General features: G+C 42.0%; 1 long non-coding RNA gene across 1 annotated transcript; it reads left to right on the top strand.

Moving 5' to 3' along the window:
• The first annotated feature begins 1,857 nt into the window (after positions 1-1,857).
• LOC144141364 (uncharacterized) lies at positions 1,858-16,775 on the top strand. Its single transcript, XR_013316552.1, has 4 exons — positions 1,858-1,989; positions 6,200-6,375; positions 14,206-14,295; positions 16,652-16,775. It is a non-coding gene; the product is annotated as an uncharacterized LOC144141364 (long non-coding RNA).
• Positions 16,776-16,864: the final 89 nt, after the last annotated feature.

Below are 16,864 nucleotides of genomic sequence, written 5' to 3'. Positions count from 1 at the left end.
TTGCAGGCTGTTGGTTATCTGGCTGCTGGTTCCAGCTCCGACCGAAGGCCCGACCACGGGCAAATATTGATGCTGTAGTCCGTGGCATGCAGTATGGGAGCAGGTCGTGCACGGGAAGCGGCAGGGTGAATGCTGCGTTGTGGGCTTACTTAAGGCGTACTTGGAGGGTTGGGGTTTTTGAGGCCTTGTCTTGTGCCCATGACTTGCATTCAAGGGTCGTCGCGTGGCCACGACCATACGCTCAGGGAGTCGAATGCTGGTGCGTCGGATGCTGGTGTGATAGTGCTTAAGGGCGGCTGCATACGTGGCGGTAGATATGCTGCCGGCGCAGCTGCCAGGAGGAGAGCACGTGCCAAGGCGCGACGCAGCTGGGGCTTGCGAGATAGGCCTAATAGGTCCAGCGAAGTGAGCGGCATAGTACAATTTTCAAAGGGTAATTGATGAGCATTAGAACTATGGATCCTGTTGTGGGTGGTGTCTATGTGATCCGCGTGATGCAGCCATCCTCGGGATGTAGGTTTTACCACAATGACTGAAAATTACCGGTGAAAATATCAATCGGGCCGCGAGATGACGAGAAGCATGAATCCATGAGGCTGCCTCCTAGCGGCCTTTGCAAGAATTAAGTAAATTGATATTTAGCGTTGCTTTCGTTTCCAACTTGTTCAGTGGAAAAACAAAATCCTGAATCTTAGGTAGTATATTTTCAAACACCAGAAATCCGAAAAATACCCATTTTTTCTTCCGAGTTTCCAGTAACGTTTTACATATCCACATGCATGCATATGCATGGAGATTTAAAAGACACATTCACTTCGAATAAAAACCTAGAAAAAATAAAAGAACAGTTATTGCTCACTAAATAAAATTGTTTTGGCTAAACTCGTATCGTTCAATTGACGTACTAACTAAATATTTTATGCTTTAAGTGTTGCTTGAGCTTAAGTGTACATATAAACTACGAAAATGGGGAGCAACAAAAACGTTTTTTGAACAAATTTTATTCTGAACTGTTGTTTAGCTTTTCGTGCTAAGAGTACACTCACGGGAACGTTGACACCTCAATAAGTACTCCTAATATTATCTTTACATTTTTTATATCGTAAGAAAATCGTAAGATCCGAGTGATCGTCGACAACTTCACTACATGCAGACATTTTAGAATCCTTGATTATACAATTTGTTGGTATTGCGAAAATAGGTATACTTACCTGGTTTTACCCTGTGTAATAATATTGTCAACAAGCGTATACAGGAAACACAGCTAGATTATACATTTTACTTTTTGAGACCCAACGTTAGGAGTAGGCGCAAAGCATCTGAATGAAAAATCCCCATGTAACTTTCGTGAAAAGCGTAATGATTTATGCGTTATGATGGTGTTCAGCGGAAAAGAGAACGTAAATCATTTTTTTTAAATGGCAGTATTTTTGAAAGTATTTTTAGTACGATCCCTGCAGTGTCAAATAGTCCGGAGGGGCCATACTGTGGTAACATCGTTTCGGAAAAACATAACTGAGGATTGTAGGAGGCGTTTGAAAATATTGTAATGTTAAGATACTACGAATATTTCAATTCACTTTTTATAACATCCTCTTGCCCAGATTCTGTAACAGAACAGCAGTAAGTGTCTACGACGGCCCTCGTGCTTCTCTACAGGTTTTTCGTATGCAGTACTTGAAAAAATATCATTAAAGGTGACTACGAAGCAGGACACCGCACGCAAAAACATTAAAACCTACCAGCCTATTCGCCCCCAGTTCCAAAGCAAAGGGCATGAAGGTCATCGAAGTTCACTCCGGGGGCTACTTCCTAATGTCACTTAAAAGCAATTGTTACGGACAGATATGAAGAGGAATACAACGTTTCCTAGACGACGATTTTCGGCTCACGGTTGCAAGCTTCTTTTTGGCGAAATGCGGACAGTAGGCTACAGGATATTTTTCACAGTGCTAATGATTGCAAGAAATGACGCCTCCGCAGAACGCAGTGAGTTGTTACAAATATTGATGTCTGTCATTGTTGCTGTATTTGTTATCCAAAACGCAATGCTTCGATACTTTGAATGACTCTTTGCAAAAAGCACAACATCCACGCCCTCCGGGAATGAAATGCATACCGTACAATACAGATAGCCTCAGAAAGGTTTTACGTATCTTAAAACTTTTTTTATTTCTATAATGTATCGAATGCTTAAAGCGGCTACTCGATAAAACAGAATTTGTTTTCTTATTCTGTATGTGTCGGTTCTCACGTTCACTTCTTGCGTCATTCAGAATTAAGCACCACATTTCCTCTACTAACGAGTCGTGAACACGAGGTTTGGCTAGCTCTGATATTCTAATCCCAGATTGCCCACAAATGCCACAAAAACCTGAAGCTGATGCTTCTGGTATTATCTGATGAAGAGGTGCAGGCAATCAGAAGATTATAATTGAGTTAAAAGTACCCTTAATTATTAAATCTTGTAACCCCGCGTTTACAGCGCTTCAGAGAAAATTGACAATTACCTGAAATATTATTACACTGCTCCCAACTTTGTAGCTTAATAATAACAAATATTTTATTCCCTTACATGAATTTGCGCTTGTAGTAGAAAACACTGCAGATTTATAGCCATTTTTATGGTGCTTTTTTCAGTAGCACAATATAAATGTGGTATTATTGTTTTTATTGTTTCGGTATCGTTGATATTTATGCTACAGTAAGTCACTACACTGAGGTGGGGGGTCTCTGTTTTCTTTCTTTCTCGGTACTCTTCCCCTACGTAAGCTGCCATGGTTCTGTTGTAGCCTCTCGACCCACAGCAGTGTGCACATGGGTTAGCTAAAGGCAACATAAGCTGCCTTTAGGGCTGTGGGCAATGGTGATTTCTCCATGCTTCTTACTTATACAGTAGCCGTAAAAGTAATGAGAGACAACGCCAATTATGATGTGTAATGTTCATCAAGAATGGTTCTCATCGAAACTTAGGTGTGCAATTGACAAATAATAAATGGCCCACATACAAAATAGCACAGAAAACGCTGGGTGCTTTTGTAGGTTTGAGAAAAACAACTTATTCTGTGAAATATAACAAAAAATAAAAAGTAGTATTTGTGTTTAGGAAATGAATATATGTTGAAAGACTCAAAAACTGTAATTGGGACTAGAATACCGGAACGCTAACAAGCAATAATGTACCAAAAGTGCCACGCATATTATGTGCTTCAATCAAAATTGTATGCTTTGATTTTTGGCCTCCACGTTCTGTTGTTCACGGCATTCAAAGCCACTTCTTATGACGACAACTCATATATTATTAATATTTCCCTGTAAAATAACTGATTGCGGCCTTTTATAAAATGGGTGCGCAAAGACGTTATGGAGTGTCTTCATGAAAATGGAAAAACTTGTAGGTTGCTGAACTTCAGTGTCGTTGACTGCTTCTCCAGGGGATTTTTACATAATAAGAGGCGCACTAGTTCTATGCTACTCAACGGATATTGGTTTTATTCGGTGGGTCTAGCACGCTTGTGTGTACGAGCCTACTAGGTGTAGTCGCAAGAGGTTTCAGTGCAAAAAAATTACGTGAGCGGTGGAGCAAGTCTTTTACAATAAAAAGAAACACTTGAAGTGTACAGGGCGAAACCACGGAGTCTAGTGCAAAAATAATGACGAATAATTTCATACACAGCCAGGTACACTTCACGAGCACTTCGGACAAAGTACATGAAAGTTGAGATGCGACGGCAATTTTAATTAGCAATTTCGGGTATACGGCTGAAGCTGAGGTTAGGCCAAGCTGTATTCTGCAATCCGTCCTGCACTGGCTAAAATTACAGCCCTCACAGTTTTGTCAGTAGAAAACACCAAAGAAGCCCGTTTCCGACCAATATTCCTGGGAATATTCGTACCTATAAACGTTTACATACTGCCTCTCTTCGGCAGAAAAATATGTGCGGTTTTTTCCTGGGGTAACGGATAAAGGGGAGCTGATATATTTTGCATTCATAATTTGTGAAAAAATATTTAAAATGATAAATTGCAGCGGTTGAGATGTTTTGAAGCAAGGGCTCCTAAATGTAAGGAGTGTCTCGTCAATGTTAGCTGTAGCAGCGGAGTTCTGTTCACAATACTCACACATGCAGAGAAAACGTGTAGGGAAGACAGGCAGAGGATAAAGTGACAAGCTCCACGAAAAAAAACAACCGTCATTCCCTGTCGTAGCAGCGGATGTTGTCCTGAACTCTCCAATAGCAGATTCCTGATAAGCACGACATGACGCACGTGCGTGATATCAGAGAAGCAGCAAAAATATGTTTTGTACGAGAACAGACGAGCAGGGCACCATCTTTTGCCGTTGAAATATCTGCGCACCGGCTCAGTTGTTTTTTTGTTTGTACCTTACTATGGACACAATGAACTGGTTCCTAGGGCTTGTAACAATGCAGCCCTGAATTTCAGATATTCCCGTTTCGGTAATTTGTCAGGATAAGTTACCGCAGAGCAAACTGGTAAGCACAAAAATATATTTTTCTGCAGTTGCGCATTCACGAATATATTCAGTTGTGAGCAGGTTTCCCCTACATTGCCCAAAATCTTTTTATATCCATCAGTTTGGTGCTTATGAAAATCCATCACCAAATAAACACTATGAATCTGCAAAGAAAAACTGTAAAATCGAGGATAATGGTATTATTGTAACCCTCGTTCAGTAGATTGGATAAAACAGCTCACGAGTGGACAGTTGTAGGTTCTGGACACATGCTCTCCGAACAAGCGAACGAAGCAACTTTAAAAAAAATGCCTGCAGAACGATCAGCCATCCCATATAAAAAATATCTGCAAGCTGCCACTGCAACGTTTGTTTGCTGAGAAAACGTTCAACTTATAAAAGGTTTTTAGCTAAAGCGAGAGGCAATGCCAACCTAAGCTCCTGAACAATGGGACGGCTTTAGATTTTAGGAATTTTGAGCTTTAGCTGAAGGAGCTGAAAAACGGTTGCTGACCACGGAGTCGCGATTTGAGTGCTATAGTGCGTGTCGAGCATTGATTAATAAGACTTTTTGTTTTGCGGTTACCTTTTTATGACAGGCACTTGAGTAGACTCTGTGGTTTACATGTATTGAGAAAGGTGGATGCATCCTTTTACGGAGCTGTAAAAACTTTTCTTTTTGATTTTTTCGTGTTAATGCTGATGACATAGATACGAAATATTTTGTATGTGGCAATATTTAGCAAACCAAGGAGATAGGCAGCTGAGTATCTGCTACTTAAGATAGCAATAAAGCAGAAAAATTGCGGAAGCCCAACAAGACCACGCTATTCACGTTAAATGATACTGAAGTTTAGTCACTAGGCCGCTGAATTCCTGTTGCTGTCTGTGCAAGTTTGTTGTAATTAGCAAGTTCTCAGTTGTCTTCACTGCACTTCCCGAGAGGATGCTTGTCACGATAGCGAAAACGTCCAATGAAGAAATCCTAGGTTCACCCTCGTGCTTCTGTTGTCTCAACTATCGCGTGGCAAATTTGAATTCAATGTAAATATGATGCAGGAGCAGCGCCACTTGCGCACACATGTCTTGCCAATTAGTTCCAGTTGACCATGGAGAAGATTTATTGATGTTGAAATTCTGGGAAATTTGGCGATGCCACAAACAAGATGTCACGCGTATTGCCGGGAACCATGCTTTGGATTATGTTTTTTGTTTTTACTGCTACTCCGCGACCGGCTGTGTCAAGCCATGCGCATTCCATTCTTTCTTCTTTTACCCCGCTCAGGTTAACTAATTTGAAAAGGAGAGTGTGTTACATTATTGTTACTAGACTAGGATAATCTTTGATCTCCAGTGTTCTCGATGCACTTCGACGGTTTGAGAAGAATCCCGTCGAAGAATAAATGCCCACACAGCAGACGCCATGGCATTCGATTCACATACATTCGCTTCAGTACGGCCTGTTGATACTGCTTCGTCTCTTCTGTGTAATCTTTTGCATTTTTATTAAAGCACCACTTCGCTCCACAAAAGGTTTGTACCCTTAAAAATCTGCGTCATCCTTGGCCACCTGACCCTATACCACGTTAAATGCACGGCAGCAATTGGGTTTTGTTCTGGCACAGTACAAATTTGGCTGGCAGCCAGCAGGCGTAGTGTAATGGCATAATTAATACCACATTGCCATTAAGCAAATCAGTGTCCTAATATTTTTATTTACAGTTTTGAAGCATGGAGACATTGTATACCCCCAGATCTTTACAAGCCGTGGGGAAAATGAAACTAAAGTTCTGCGAATTGCCGACGCTCTCGTATTGAACTTAAGAAAAAGCAGTGTCTTGGACAAGAATTTCTTCGTCCGCTCTTATCGCGCCGGCACCGTACCACACCACACATTTGTGAGTAGACCGTTTTCAAATTCTGCCTAAACAAATTTATGTCGAAAACCTTGTAGGTTGATGTGAATTTTTCGATTTTATCCTGGAATTTATAAAATGTTTGCCTGCTCTATTCAAGTTTGCCGATTGCGGTCGTCACTAACGAATAGTATGAATTCAAAAAAGTAATTCCTATCATCAAACGTCCTACGAGATTTTTCTTAAGACAAAAATAAGGTGAAGGGCGGAACTTTTGAGCTGTGATAAACGTGTACTTTGGAAAACTTAAGAATAAAATTTCATTAGCCTTTTTCCCCTGCTTTTTTTCATGGTATTTAGTGAATCGTGCATGTCGTTCCTACGGTTGAGAACATGACGTGTGTGTGTTTTGCGACCTACTTCTTGTGGAGATAAAGTGTCTCTGCAAGGCTAAACCACCTGCATAGAACGAAAATGTAGCGCTTCATGCAGTGACCCATCAACAGCGACGGTGACTCACCGCGGTCAGTCTGGTGCCAACTAGTTTGGCTTTTGATAGCTTACCAAACCCTGATCAGAATAAAGAAGAACGAGCAGCTAGAAAATCACAAACAATTATATTAAAATTGCTCCGACTGTTTCAAAGAACAGTTTAAAAAAGCGTAGCAGTTCCAACTTCCCGGATTTATTCAGATGGAGTGGTGTGCTCTACGCCAATGGCAGCGCAGCCTAGCTCCGACGCCGATGGGATTGCCGAGTTTCCTGACATATAAGTTCACCCCAGATTCACCTGCTGGGTGTGATTTCCGCCTTATCCCTTCGTAAAACCAGCTTTACTTGTTGTTTCTTATTTATAACGCCATAAACGTTTGGCGTATCCAGCGTGAACCCTTCTCCTAGCTTTTACGAGTGCCCTCAATGATCTTCCACATTCCTCGTCTAAACTAAATGCTGCCCTACCTCCTGCATGACTACAAGGACTTGATCTATCTTCTGAAGATACAAACTCATACTGTCTCTTGAAGCGGGCCTGACAACATATAATGAAGTAAAAGTTTTTTTAACGTGCACCCAAATGCTCAAAAAGCCCCCTTTCAATGCCCTGACCCGTCATCTTTGGCGCCAACTCTTACTGCAGGGTCAAAGAATATACCTGAGATATCTGGCGTCATCTTAAAATTTTCCTTTCTTAGAAATGAAGTTGAAACAATAACTACCTTAAAAAGTTCTGCTACAAGACATTGTTCCCAACAAGACGGCGGCACTTCTTCCCACTTAAAACTTGGTTAACGTCCATTTCTACACTTTCCATAAACCGCCTTCACAACACCAGTAGAACTGGCAAGGAACATGTAGCTAAAACTACTTCCAGGTGTGCTATGTAGGCGCATCTTTGATCCCTAGCTATCAAGGTGATGTACCTAAGTGAACCAACATGATTTACAGTGCAGAAAGGAGACCGCCGTAGCTCCAAAACATTTTTCTTTAACTGTGATATTCAAACAGATTGTATAACCATTCACAAAATTACCTTGGAACAATTCCCGGTAGCTATCTGATACGAAGAACACAAGTGCCACCCAAAAATATTTCTAGCCACTTACAATACTTCCTGCCAACCCTCAGGTTTCACCAAGCAGGGCAACCACATCCGTGGAACACGGTTCTCTATATACTAAACTTAAAACTTGTGTCCCTTTTCCAAAAATGTGCTCCCACACAAAACAATCACTTTTTAATGCGTAATTCTAGATCTTCCCTTTAAACTACTAAGGTTTGAGTAGGCATGCTTGAACCTAACTCCCAAAAAACCAACAAGCACCAGGGTGACCATAAACAATAATGCAGTTATATAGCATCATGCGAGCCCTCTTGGTTTTTTTCATCTCCTATCTAAAAGCATTTGGGGGAATATTAGCACTAAAACAACTTCCGCCAACAAGCGCGAATGCACCGCCGAAAATAAGCGTGCGCCTTCCCACTTTTTATGCCTATAGGTGCGCCCCATCATACAATCCTGCCCATCTGCACCAACTCCTATTTCGTGCGATTGGTGAACATCTCATCTCCCCGCAAAGACCAAAAGGATACCTCCCATCCACAAAACTCTTGCGACCTTCTGATGTGCACCGATTTCGCACAAAACAATATACAGTCGAGCCCACTTGTAACAAACCCGACCGTCATGCTTTGTTCGTCATATCCAAACTTCGTTATAAGGGCAATAGCGTCTTTTGCGCGTAAAAATGCGCCATGTTCACGGTTACCGTACTGATGCGGCCCCAGGCATTGTCTTGGCAGCTCCCGATGATAACTGGGCGCTGGCTGAAGTCATGAAGCAAAGTTAGCCCCTCGCCCACCAAAATGAAACTCCCGGCCAAATAATAGGTTAGACAAGCGGAGAAATACCTCATGACTTGTTCGTAAATGTCGCAAGAAATATCATTTGGGCTATTGTGCTTCGTGGTAGGCGGGTCGGCATTGATCTTGGGGCTCAGGTTGTTCTCTTTGTCTTGAAAAATTATAACGGTTGTCGACTTAGACAGATGGTACTCCTTAACCAGGTCGCAGTTTTTTTCTCCCTGGATAAGAGCGTTCGCAATATGCAATGAGAATAGCCCATGACGCCTCAGAGTAAATGAATTTTGGCTTGATGGCCCTTGTTTCAGGTTGATTCTTTTTAAATGCGGGGCATTTCTTAGGCTCGCCTGGTCCTGCGTTGTTGATGGCGGCGCCGTCCACACGCTCATGGCGCATGCGCAACTCTCCTCCTTACACCCACAGCTCCGCAGTACTACACTATAAAAAAAAGAAATAGTTAGCGGCGCCCGGTTTCGATCCCACGACTCTCTGGCCGCAACGGGAGGTATGCAGTGCTCTTCCCACTACGCTACAAATCCGGGACAGGAGCAAGTGCTACGAACGCGTCTTATGTCCTTGACTCATTAAAACTACGCCAAGGACCTACTGATACAACGAAGGCACGCGAAGCTGAACGTCAACGCAAACGACGAACTGAAAACTTTAGAGGGGGATGCTGAATTTTCCGTGGGAAAGCTGTGGCCGGTAACGCCACGCGCCTTGCAGCTCAACCAGCCCCGTCCGCAGCGCCTCTGATGCTGATTGTGGCAGGATGCCCCTAGGGATTGGCCAACCAAAGAATCCATCACCAGATAGGTTCGCGTTCAACCACCGTCGTCATGTTCCCGTAGGGGAACCGCGGAAGAAGAAGAAGAACGAGAAGACAAAGCTGCGAAGAGGAGGGCATGTACATTGCTCTCAGCCGGTGCACCAATGTCAACAACCTTTACCTCACCAAAGCTGACGGAGACTACCGATTCTACCACAGAGACAACATCGACAAGAACATGATGGACGAGTTTCGGCGCTTCGAGAACCACCACCTACTCACCGTAATACAACAGCACTTGCGTGCCTTTGCCACCGGTGTGGACCCGGACGCGGAGTTCCCTCTGGCGCTAGTAAAAACCAGATCACTCAACATAACGGCAACACAATGGAACCACACGGAACCGCCACGATGCTTCGCATCCTCATCAGGGTTCCCCACGGGAAGATGGTGTAATTTTTTTTCCACATATCTCTCGTCCGAACTGGAGAGGAAAGCGCGAGGGAACATGAAAGAAAACTGTGAAAATTCATGGGTAGCTAAATTCGCGGCCCCAAAAACTCGCTCCCGCCAACTTTTCCACCGCACAGTGCTAACGCGAACTTTTGGCAAGTCCGCCACCGCCTCGCCCATTTTCTCGCCTATCCCACCTGACGCCTCTTTCTTCATGTGCTTCCTCCGTGCACCTGCAGACGATGTTGAATGGGGGGGGGGGTCAACATGAAACCCGCAGCAATGATGTGCTTTTCGGATGCATTTTATTTCCATCTGGTTTACTTCTGCTGGCTGCAGTCAGGCCTATTGAAAAAGGGTGTTATCACGCTTTTCATTTCAAGCTTCACATTCGCGGAAAGACGATTAATTTGGAACTGCGATCGCAAAGCGCGGTCGGGTGATGGTGATCGTTTTCTGCACCCAAGATGAACCCTCGTGTCATTTTGTCATATCGGAAACAAAATGCGATTGCCTTAATGCATGCTTCGATAGTCAAGACGCCTTAGTTTGTTTTAACCGAGCGTTCGTAATAACAGCAGCCATAATACGTAGGCTTGAAAGATTCCCTTCCAGCGCAACTGAAATTACCCCGTTTCCTAAACTACCTCAATGAGCAATTCCTAGAATAGACATAATGAATCGAGGCACAAACACTGTGGGAGTCCTAATGGTCCACTCTCAGTGAAACGAAACTTGAATTTTCTCTTATATTCTAAAAATTATCTTTCAAGCTGGGTTGTAACGTCTCACGTGTATACTGCCACTCTATACTGTTTCATAGGGTAAACCGAGCCGTGCTCTAAACTTTGCGCCGGAAATAAATATTTACGCGTAAATACCAAACCACGGCTTGAAGGTGTAAATTACATGCAGGCTCTGGCAGAGAAGCGTCAGTACATAATCCCTGAGCAATATTGTCCGAGTGGAGGAAAAAAAACATACCTTGGCTGGTAAACACAGATGCCATCTGGTAATCCATAACAATGGTGATTTGTTGGACGTTGTCACCTAACATTTACTTACAATTTGACCTCCAGCCGCTCCTGTCTGGTGCCCCTCGAGTATATTCCCTGCATCCTATTTTCGCTATTTCTTCCTGGAATTGAGTAAGTGGCCTTATGGTTATTCAACACCCGTGTAAGTGAAATCCCAATCCACTTTTTATAGAAGCCCGGGGATATGCATAAGGTAGAGTTTTTCTCATATCTACTCAAGTAGTCCGTTGGCAAACTAGTGAAATGCAACGTGTATCACGGGATCAAAGAACTTGTAAACGATAAGGGCTTCATCCGTACCTTCTATGTGGGCTTTCGTAACCATTGTTCTACGCAGGCCACATTCTAAAAATTAACGAAGAAAGACACACGTGCGTTTTTCCTCAGTGTTCTGGAGTCTTCCTCGCCTGTAAAGTCAAACCAGCTTTTCATTTCCTCCCGCTTGGGGATGTCTCTTCACTGAATAAAACAACTTGCGGCCTACGAAGTGGCAAGTGCACCTCCTATAGCGCGTTACAAAAGAATCGTTATGGTCGGGATATCAGAACTTCCACATTTCCTAGTTATGTCACAAATAGGTCGCAGAAACACCCCTCTTGGCTTAAATACTAGAACGTCTCTAGAAACTTCACTGCGGGTAACGGATGTATAATTATTGAAGATCATTCTTGAAGCATTGCACAACTAGCACAGGAATCGGTGAACTGCGCCCAAATTCCAAAGATTTGCTTAAAGGCGGTGCACAGACAAGATCTGTAATATCTTCCGTGTTTCTTTTCATTCTCACAATAAGGGCAAGAATGCACAGAAAAATAGGCGCAGACGTCACACCTTCTATACCGAGTACATTGCAATGTTGTTCGCCAAATGGTCACCCGCAGACAAGAGGTGTACCTACAAAAACCGCAACATAGATTAAAAAAACTGTTAGCCAAAATTGCCTAAAATACCTGACTGAAAATCTAAAATATTTGGAATACACTTCGAATGGTTAAAAAGTTTAGGTCCAAATAGCAAATAGTTATGGCTTTCAGAAAGATAATGAATGCACTACTGAGACTGCTTCTTCAGACTAATGGCAGAGAAAAAATCCCCATCAAAAGTTCAAAAACCACATTTCCATTAGAAAGTGCAAAACCTTTAATTAAATAGGGAATGAGGGATGGTGTGAAATAGGAAGAAATTTTAGCAAGAAATTGGGAAGATGGTGTTAATTATTCAGCCGGGTCGACTACTACTTTTTTATTACTTCCTTAACAAGCAAGAGGAGGAACAGGCCAACACCACACAGATTAGGGCCTATAGTTCGGCCCTTGTAGTATCCTTCTGTACAACTGAAGAAAATAACCTCTCCTGGTAGTACTATAAACTACCTTGGATAACTAAGAAAGCAATTTAAAACACCAAAAAAGAACGACTGGATGGAAATAAACGCGGCAGAGGCTTTTTTCAAAGGGCGTGGTTTCAGGTGACATCCATAATACCCAACAGAAATATGACCTTACTATAGAAGTATAAAAAAATTCTGGTGTTAACTCTTGGAGTAAACAGAAACTATTATCTCAACAAGAAGGGAAGACAAGCCTGGTGGCGTTCTTCAATATGCAAGTGTCGAAACATGGCAACTTCCTCTACGTCGGCCAAGCGAGGGACTGGAAAATGTCAGTCAAGAACAGCAGCACCGAAAAAGCACGCACACGCACCCTTCACATTATTCAACCGTCACAAAATTACCGATTCATTAAAAGCCAACCAAAACGCTACCAATTGGCCAATCCACAAGAGGCTTAGAGCAATAGATCACACGATGGCCAGTGAACCCTGCCATATCATGCCGACCTCAAGAAATGAGGGACATGAGGACAACAAAATGCGGGACCTATCTTGGTGTGATCTAATCAACAAGGAAGCATGGGATTCGGACTTTTTCAACCCATCTCTTCCGGTTTTAGAGAACACTTAAACAGGTAAAGACCAGACACACCAGCCAGCACAAAAAGCTCGCGGCTTAAGGAGTTCTGTCTTTCAGAGAATAACGAACGAACACTTTTCTTGTCAAGACACAGCTGGCCATAATGCCTCCACAACAATACCCTGAAAACTACAATACATGCTCAAGAGACACCTAGCATTTACCCCACTAGCTGGTGTTCCACCCACTTATATCCCTCATCCGACAATACCGTCAATCAGTTGGAGGTAAGGCACGGAGCTCTGCCCTTTTGAGGAACCTGATATCTCGGCCCTCTACATGGACAGCGGATATTGGACGCCCCATTTAATTTGTTAAGACAGACTTTCCTTCTCTTTTTTCCTCATGTTGGTTGCCGCATACATCGAGCAAAATTCAGGGCTTGCAAGGATATTCTACAAGCCAGAAAATTCGCCAAGTCCTGTTGAACTTGCACGCAGCAGATAAAACGAGATAAAATATGGTGCGAGGGGTACAGTACCTGCTTCATTATTTGCGAACGCAGCGTGACGTCAGGTGTTCTAAAAACGAAGGTGCATTTTAGGCAAGAATGGTATGCAAATACTGTAAGCGCAAGCATTATACTTTAAAAAAATGCCTACCTAAGTTTTAAGTGAGGGGGCTTGAGATGCTGTATTGCTGTAATGAGCAAACATGAGTTAAAACACGCGCAACGCAACTGAAAAACTAAAACAAGCTCAGTTTTTCTGTTCGTAGCAAAATCCACAATTGTAATATTTAGTGCCACATTTAAAGATCAACATTATAAAAAATCGCATTATGAAAAAATATCAAAAGCAAAAATAAACCCACAAAAATCGAAAGTGAAGTACAAAAATACGATACTTCACTCAGTAGAGCCCCTTAATGTGGTAAATATGAACAAATATCCCCATAACAGAATAACAGAACAAAGAAAACCAAAAATGAATTAACGCATTTACCAAAAGGTATCTAAGTGGGGAGCTTTTGGGAAATGAAGAGATATGCAATGAGTTTGAAGTAAAAGTCGAAACAGGAGCTTCCCCACTCATGAAAGGTATCTAATCCCCTACCATGACACGAATAACACAATATGAAATAGCAAATGAGAAGCAGCTGACTATATTGACTGCTACTTCAGTGGAATCATATATATTAGGGTGCTGAGACAAAAAAAGCCTGTTTAAAATTCTTGAGGATTAAACAGCATTCCGGTTATCTGTAGCTTTTTAAATACGCGTGTGCTTGTGCAAATTATGCGGGCACAGTTCTTACTATAATTATTGTTCATTCCACAGTTCGACACCAGTGTACTCGAAGAGGACTTGTACCAGGACTCCGCTTTGGGAGCATCACTTATGGTGTCCGACAAAGGCAATTTAGAAGTGGTGAGTGTACTTTTTGTCTTATGAATGACAGTGCAATATGAGCTTCAGCGATTCGTTTTCATTTAGGGGAAGCAATCACGAAAGACTTAAATATAGAAGACAATTACATAGAATGTAACACAGAAACAGTGTATTGCAGTATTCTGGTCGGCTATAATAGTCATTTTATCGCTCATGTGAATCGCGACATTAAACGCCTTTTCAAATAGTGAGCGTTATATAACAAGTGAAAACTGCTGTAAAATGTTGTGGTATTTGCTTTCAATTTTGTTATCTGTATGCACACACAACAAAGTAATAATAGAGCAAAATCTGGTTTTCCCCAGTAATTACACCTTGAGTTGGATGATTAAGCAGTGTCTGTCAGAGCTTTGTAGTTCTGCTAGCACTGATCTTGACGTGACTTTCACAAATAAGATTCACTAAAAAAGATAAAGTTTATCACCTGTTCCGCACACATAACAGAGTGCCGAATTTACACAACCCACATCTGCTCGGAACTTCACACCACTGTTAAACGAGCAAACGCGTTCTGCCACGAAGTCCATCCGTCACTTTTCTTTATCATACCTGTCCGGGTTGGCACCGTGCCATTCGGCATAAAGTTTACGCACTGTCTCTCTCTCTCTCGTCTTCTTCATGCACGCTTTCGACAAAAGGGGCGGGTCGCTCAAAGTATCTTTGCCCACCTACGGACATTTGGTCTATTCGAAACTTACGGGCCCATCGTAATTCCCAGTATCCGAACACGTCTGATGGCTTTTACGTAACCTTCATGCCTCAAGTTGTGAAGGTGTGCCCGCGAACATGTTAATATGTTTTTTCTGAAAACCAATGTTAGCGAGTGGATCAACTTGTCCTGTTTTACCTTTTTATCTGAATGTGCTGTAGTATGGTAGTGACTTCATCAAACTTCCTTCTGAGAGTGTGTCATCTGTGAAATATTTTGCTCCGGGCGTTCCTCAAGCACGTGAATTGCGGCTTGCTATCATATATTGGCAGTGGTTATTTCACGAATTTGCTGCCAGGGATGCATCATTAACAAAGTGACCTCAAGCAATTGTTTTTTATAGCTACTTACGTTTCAGAGTCATAACTATAAACTGCAGCCTAAAATACTTTTAAAGCGGAACAAATAAGAATATATCTTCCTGGTATATACACAAATAGGTGCACTGAAAAATATTGTTGTTGAGAAATGGAGATAAAAAAACAATTGGGTATTTTGTCACATCATTAGAACATACTTTCCCACTTTAGAAGATTGTTTTACGACAACCTAATGTTCTGATGTTATGTTTCTATATTTGTCCTCATGATGAAAGTAATGCTGAAAAGTAGGAGCAGTAAAATTAACAATATTGTAGAACTCCTTTCTGCAACAAACGTTCGAGGTCCTCACATCAACCTCCATCAGAAATATTGTACAAAAGTAGCTGCTCTAGGTAATAAATTCCTGTAAATAAAGTTGTTGCTATTTTTAATAGGTTTCCACATTTATCGAACAGAAGTTGGATAGCGGTGATAATGAAAAAAGTACTCCCACCTCCCGTCGCGGGAACCCCTGTGTAGATGCGACGCATAGGGGGTTCCGTTGTTGCTTCCGTTAGGTTGATTCTCCCATCGCGTGAAACGTGCCGTGAACCCCTTTCCGCGGCTATGACGCAACGTTGCGCGGCTATGACGCAACACAATCCAACACAATCCACTTTAATCCAATCCAATCCAAATCTAATCCAATCCAAGCCAAGCCAAGCCATGCCAAACACTGCAGCTTTGAATTCTGTCAATTACTAACTTCAAATGTGTATTATTTTCCGCTGCTCCTTATTGTTCGAAAAGAGGATCAACCTAATGCAGGAAATGTACCCAGTGGTGTTGTTTCTAAACAAAAGAACTCAGCAGTAGCAATTGGTATTTTTTTATTGAAACAAACTGCCTACTTTATCACGCGGAGAGCTCTTAAAATATAAGAGTCTGATCTACACAAACTCGTTCTTTTATTACACGCAGTACCAGTTTAGTCTTTAATGACGTACTGAGGATACTTTGTGGACGGTCAATATCCACCTTTTATTAGAGGACTTTTCGAGAGACATAACAAGCATTTTATACGTTATCATTGGGGTATTTGGTGATAGAAAAGGAATATTACACAACGTTTTCATGTAACAGGACGGTTTTTACGTATAGTAAAAACGAAGCCCAAGGTTTCAATTTCAATAAAGAGGGCCATATATTGCACGGAATATTTAACCGGTGTCACGAAGACGTACTTTGAAAGCCAGATTAGCGAATTAGTGTGGATGAATAATGGAAACTTCTGTTTTTTTGAAAATGTCTTCAATGTTTACAGGAGGGACTTCTGGTATCAAATATGAGTATAGCGCCTCTGTACATCGCAGAAAGAAGCAGCAATGGCCAGATTGCTCACATAATAAAAGCTATTGATGGTGACGACAATTACAATCCTTTTTCTCTGTACGGTATGTCAATTTATTTACAAAATTAGTCTACTCACTATACACTGGTTGTAATGCGTATATTTTCGCACTCATTATTCCTTGAT

This window comes from Haemaphysalis longicornis, unplaced genomic scaffold (assembly GCF_048455015.1).
Source record: "Haemaphysalis longicornis isolate Haplotype H1 unplaced genomic scaffold, Haemaphysalis longicornis Haplotype H1 scaffold_6, whole genome shotgun sequence".
NCBI lineage: Eukaryota > Metazoa > Arthropoda > Arachnida > Ixodida > Ixodidae > Haemaphysalis > Haemaphysalis longicornis.
This window is presented reverse-complemented; position numbering and strand designations above follow the sequence as displayed.